Source organism: Aotus nancymaae, unplaced genomic scaffold, assembly GCF_030222135.1.
Source record: "Aotus nancymaae isolate 86718 unplaced genomic scaffold, 86718_ANA_hifiasm-v0.15.2.pri h1tg000007l, whole genome shotgun sequence".
Taxonomy (NCBI): domain Eukaryota; kingdom Metazoa; phylum Chordata; class Mammalia; order Primates; family Aotidae; genus Aotus; species Aotus nancymaae.
In genome coordinates, this window is record NW_026988418.1 from 29959567 (window position 1) to 29965457 (window position 5891).

The window sequence follows — 5891 nt, forward strand, 5'->3', positions numbered from 1 at the left end:
TTAAGTGTCTTCCAACTCTGAAGTTCCACAATTCTAATTTACACAGAGAAACCACCTTTTGAGGCTTTATGAGCAAACTTGTAAACTGATATACAATAAAAATTGACAAAGAGCTTACTGTGTACCAGTCGCTACAGATATTAGCTCATTTAATTATCTTATCAATCAAAAAATTGTAAGTACTCTTTTTAATTCTTGTTTTACAAGTGATGACAATTGAGGCTTAAACAGAATAATTAATTTCCCCAAAATGACACTGCAGCTGGAAGTAACCCAGTTATTCTCACTGCAAAGGAAACACCTTATTTGCTTTGTCTATCCTAAACAAAAAAATCTGTCTTATGTCACTATACATACTCCATTTGAATGCCAAGAGAGAAGGCACCATGAAAAAACATTACCAAAATAAGGATAATTCCAATAACTAAGTTGTCAAAAAAGAATCAATGCTTCTCAAAGTATGATTTGTATCATCACTTATTAATGATTTTGGTTTGGTCACCACTATATCCTTAGAGCCTAGAATATTATAGGCATTTATCATCATGTGGGGTTACAGTGTTTAACTGTAAACACTGTAACACCACACAAGTTATACACAGTAGGCATCGATACATTTGTATTGAAGGCATAAACTTCTAGGGATGGGACTTGGGATTATACATTTTGATAAGTGCCCCAAATTTGAGAATCACTGCTCTAGTAGATCTCTAAGGTCCTTCTTAGTTCTGACATTATATCAGATTTTAAGCATTAAATTCTAAGATGAAAACCATTTTTCTACTCAGTTTTTCATTTAGTCCACTTAATTTCCTCTAATCTTTCCCTAGGAAAATCCCTATCTTTTTCTTAAAGTTATTCTGTTAAACCACCTCAGTCTCAAAGTAGCTTGAAATGCATTTTCTCATTTTCATATTTCTGTCCTTTTCTTCAGTGTCTTAAAAGACTTGAAGTAGTAGGGAGGTTGCAAGCTGTTATTTATTCAAATAAAAAGTCTTAATAAATGTTTCCTTCTTTTCAAGGGACATTCAGATCTCTAACTTGTGAGTTGAACCTGTTTATTTTATAAGCTTTTGACTTTACAAACATGTAGTAGCCTCATTCTAAAAGAGTTGCACCAATATTTTTTCTCAAAACAACCACAGGCTATAAATTAAATTGAACGATACAGCAAAATATGCAGATACCTACTAAACAGATGAGTGTGTGTGTGTGTGTGTGTGTGTGTGTGTGTGTCAGCTTTTCCTTTTCCAAAAGATTATACATTTGAGCAAAATCCCATTCAGTCTAAATTTACTCATTTTGCCACATGGTCTTCTGATCAGCAATCTTTTAATGGAAGCATGATATTATACTTAATAATTTCAAAACAAGAGTGATCTCTAAATATAGCTTTGAAAGTTAATATAAGTAAATATGATGTGTCCATGCAATGAGTCTAATTAAATTGTTGATATGAATGAACAAATCAATCCAAGTTACATTGATTAAAGGGACTGTTCTGATGACCCACCTCCCTACCCTTTACTGTGTGCACTTTCTTCTTAAGGCTTTATTTTATTTTCCCTGCTCCTTTAGGCTTTTTTTTTTTCCCACATGGCAAACAGTATCTAAATGCCATTCTCTCACTTATGAATTAAATAGAATTAAATATGGCTACCATTACGTTACTTTTTGTCAGTGGAGTGTATGGAAGGAAAATGAAATAGGAGTACGTTGCTTAAGTCGCTAAATATTAAAAACAAACAACAACAAAACACTTGCCTTTCTCTTGTGTCATTGCTTCAATGTTCTGTCAACATCCATCAAGCTGGAGTTGCATTGTTGTCATCTAATTAAGATCTAAATATCTGTCGTGAAGGCATGTCAAATGTAAAGTCTGTTGAGTTGACCATGGCAAACCTCTTGATTGGCCCTCACGTTTAATATCTGATTTCTATCCTAAGTGGGTATGTCTATGAGGAAAAGACACCCATTTGTTGACATTGACCATGGATATAATAATTTATTCTCTAGGTTTAACTTCTAAAATTATTTGTCCTCTGATTTCTGACTGCCTCCTTCTATCCCTAGAGTAATACCTTGCCTGTCTTAAATATATCTTTATCCTTGTTAAAAAAAAAAAAAAGTTTTCATGAAAAGTATATTTTTAAATGTCCCATAATGTTTTAAAGAAAAGAAGTAAAGTGTATTTGGGCTATATTCACCAATATTCCAGTATTTTACAAATCATGTTCTGGCAGATGCTCACTGTGGTCTGAGAAAAAATGGTCCTGTACTATAATTCTCTCTACTTGGACATTAACAATAAATGTTAGTGTTTTAATGAAGCTTAAGAAAGTTATTGAATCAGGTAAAAACTTTTTTTTTCTAAACACACCTGGAAAACCTTTGGAAAAGTTTTCTTTTAACACTAGTTTATATATCCTTCAATAATTGCAAATAAAATAACAAGGAATGCTTGAAAAAATGCTCCTGGAATTTTGTTTTAATTTTAAGGGAATTTTTGTTATTTCAAATGAATTGTTATCTATTTTAAATTTCATTCGTATCTTTTAGTGAATTTAATTTTATCATCTAAAATATTCAAAACAAAACAATAAAATTATTTTAACTGTTTTAGTATTATTTTTAAGGCTTGCACCTATGACCAGAATATCGGACCCCTATCTATTGAAGAGGTTTCCAATTCTTTGCAGTGTGGAATTAATGCTAGTGAATAATCTCCAGTAATGTTTTACTAAACAGCTTTAGCAAACTGAATCATGATAGATCAATGTTGACAGCATTTTTACATAAACTTGTCAGAAATTATATTTAAAACATTTTGGTGAAAGCTAAGAGCAGTGCACTCTTTAGCACAGATTTTGCAAGATTCTATACTCTTTTAATAAGCATTTCACTGTTTTGTTTTGTTTTGCTTTACTTTGCCAATCAGTTGCTTTTATACCAAATTAATGATATTTCTTTAAAAACTTCCAGGGTAAATTGTTATCATATAGAAAAAAATCAAACTGAATCACTTTACATTTATCTAAAGAATAGTTCAGTTTTAATCCATCCAGAGTTTATGAATCAGCCTGATAGGTCATAAGCCATTTATAATTTATAATTTTTAAATGTTCCATTGAATGAGTATATAATGCAAATGTTAATTTCATCTCACTCATTTAGTTTTATATTATTTTGATGACTTTTGTTCTGGCAAACTAAATGCTTGATGTTATTCATACACCATCACTTTAAGGTTTTTTAAATAATCCAACAAGTAACTATCGCAAGGACTACTGTCCAAGATCCAAAGTCAGATTTTTTTTCTTTAAGTTGCTAGAATGATAATTCGTATAGCTGTGTTGATTTTTCAGGTCAGAATTCAGTTCTTGCTTTGTTAAATGGACATACATGAAAGAGATTGACTCCTATCTAATTCATATTCTCTGTCTTTATCACTCTTTCTTTCTCTCTCTCTCTCTCTCTCTATCTATCTATCTATCTCTCCTCTTTGTCTAAGGGAATTGGAAAATTGCTGCTTAACAATTTTTCTTGAAAAAGCCTAGTGTTGATATAATGATACGTTAATCTCATCTACGAACAGAGCTTCACTGCAGGCCAAGCAGTAATGTATAAAGCTGGCTTTTTAAGCCATTTCAACACTATTGCTTTCAATTAAAGAGAATTCTTGATTGCTTTTCACTTGTATAGTCAAAGATTATATGAATTAAATGCTCAGATATTAATTTTCATTCCTACTAAGTGGCGATGTAAGGCATTGATTTTTTTTTAACTTGAACGATAAGAGAAACTAGGAATCTCAGAGATTTTGTTGTGTTTCTACAGATAATGAAATTCTGTTAATTAAGAAAAATGCTGTGTGTAGTTTGATTTGGTGGTAGCCTTTATTTAGAGTTCTCTTTGATCTATCATTAGAATCTGAATGATCTAGATTGATCTATTAGCAAAAATAGACTAAATTTCTTTAAAATACTGTAATGACTACATAATTTCACAAAATTCTTTGGGCATAAAATATTTATGAAAGGAATTGTGAATGAAAATACTCAAGATACTTTTAAAATTTAGTCAAAATGTTGATTCCTGGCCTTTTTCCTACACGTATATACTTTATTCTGATAGCCATCACTGCTTAGTCTGTGATGGAAGCTTTACTGCTTCTATGCTGTGCTCAAGAGAAACCCAGCAGTGGAAGCAAAGGCTTGCTCCTTCACAGAATTGCAGCAAAGCTCTCTGCTGAACAATGGTGACAGGAAAGTGTGTAATTAACTTGTTGAAGATAATCATGAGACCATCTTAACATTACTTGCCTTATAAGTTAGAAATAGTATGGATATCACTTTTTGTAAATAATAATTTTTATAAATGTTTTTTGTTCATTATTTTCCCAATCACCTATTTCACAAAATCCTGAATATGCAATTATTTATTATGACACATTACTGCAACGAGGGCTCCCATTCCAGAACAAAGTTTAATTCTATATGTAAGTTGTTACTGAAATGTGATTTCTTTTTCTGGAAAATAAATGAAAAATAGAAAAATAAATGAATTGTGAATGTCTTTTACTGTCAGTCTCTTAAAATTTTACCCGCATTTCTGGAAAACTTCATTCTATGTTTAGGGTAGGGATGATGGGCCGAAGGTCTGGCAAAGGTCAAATGTTAGAGTCAGACAAATCTCAGCTCTGTGATTTAACTATCGACCTGAGCGTGTTACTCAATGATTCTCCATTTCCTTATCTTAAAAAAAAGAGTAATGTCCCCTATGTCATAGTCACTGAACAGATTCAATGAGATAATGTTTATCAATCACCTAGCAGTTCCTACCTAGTTCATAGTAGATAGTCAATCAACAATCCTTTCTTGTTCTTACGTTTATCTGAGTTAGGGATTGGGGGATAGAAAGCTGTATTGCTCTCCTTCCAATACTATCCTAACACTGTGCTCTACCAGAATCCCAATGTATTACTTCCAGCTAGTGCTAATTGCAGCAGGACACTCATCAAGAGCCACGCCCTCGGCTAGGTGCTTGGAGGCATCTTGTTCTGCTTCCAAGGATTGCCCACTACAGGAGGGTCCCTACAGTGTTTCTTTTATTTGCTTTGGTTTGGGGAGGCCCAATGAGCTTAGGCTGAGGATAGTCGCTAAGGAAGAGGAAAGGCCCATATATATCGGCAGGTAGGTCCTCAACTCCAAACAGCATCCATTTCAAAGATTCTTAGGCATGAATAGGCTCTGAAGAGTCGTGTTAAGGAAAGTGAAGGAACCCAGCCCCGTTTGTAATACATTGATTGGAGTTAAGACCATGAGTTTCAGGGACCCTGGCCATATATTATTTTTAACATTTTAGAATCTCAATTTTCCAAATCATTTAAAGAGAGAACATTGCTTTCTCGACAGAGTTGCTGGGACTACTAAATCCCAATATTTGTCAGTATTTATCTGGCCAATGTAAGCGCTCAATTACCTCCATTACCCACCGTCTGTACCTTGGAGGGGGAACCTGGAAAGCAGCGTTAGGGGTCGGGGAAAGGGCAGGGGCTGCTTTACTTTGCCTTTGCGCCTCGAATTTCCTGTCCTAGGAAACCGCAGCATTTCCCACTCCTGCCCCTAACGTCTGCAGGGAAAGGAACTTGATGAGGGGCCCTCGTGGTGCAAATGCCTTTAGTCCCAAATGTCCTCCTCGCTACAGAATGAACCAGTTCCCCTCCAGCTCGCCGCCACCCCAGGACGCAGGCGCGGCTCAGGGCGACCCCCTCTGGGCAGTGAAGATGAGATCCTCTACATCTTTAGGGCAGCTCAGAGGGCCACTCAGCGGCCAAGTCCGGCCGGGGCGGGCCGAGGGCGCTGTTTGAGGTCACCCTGGAGACGGGCCGC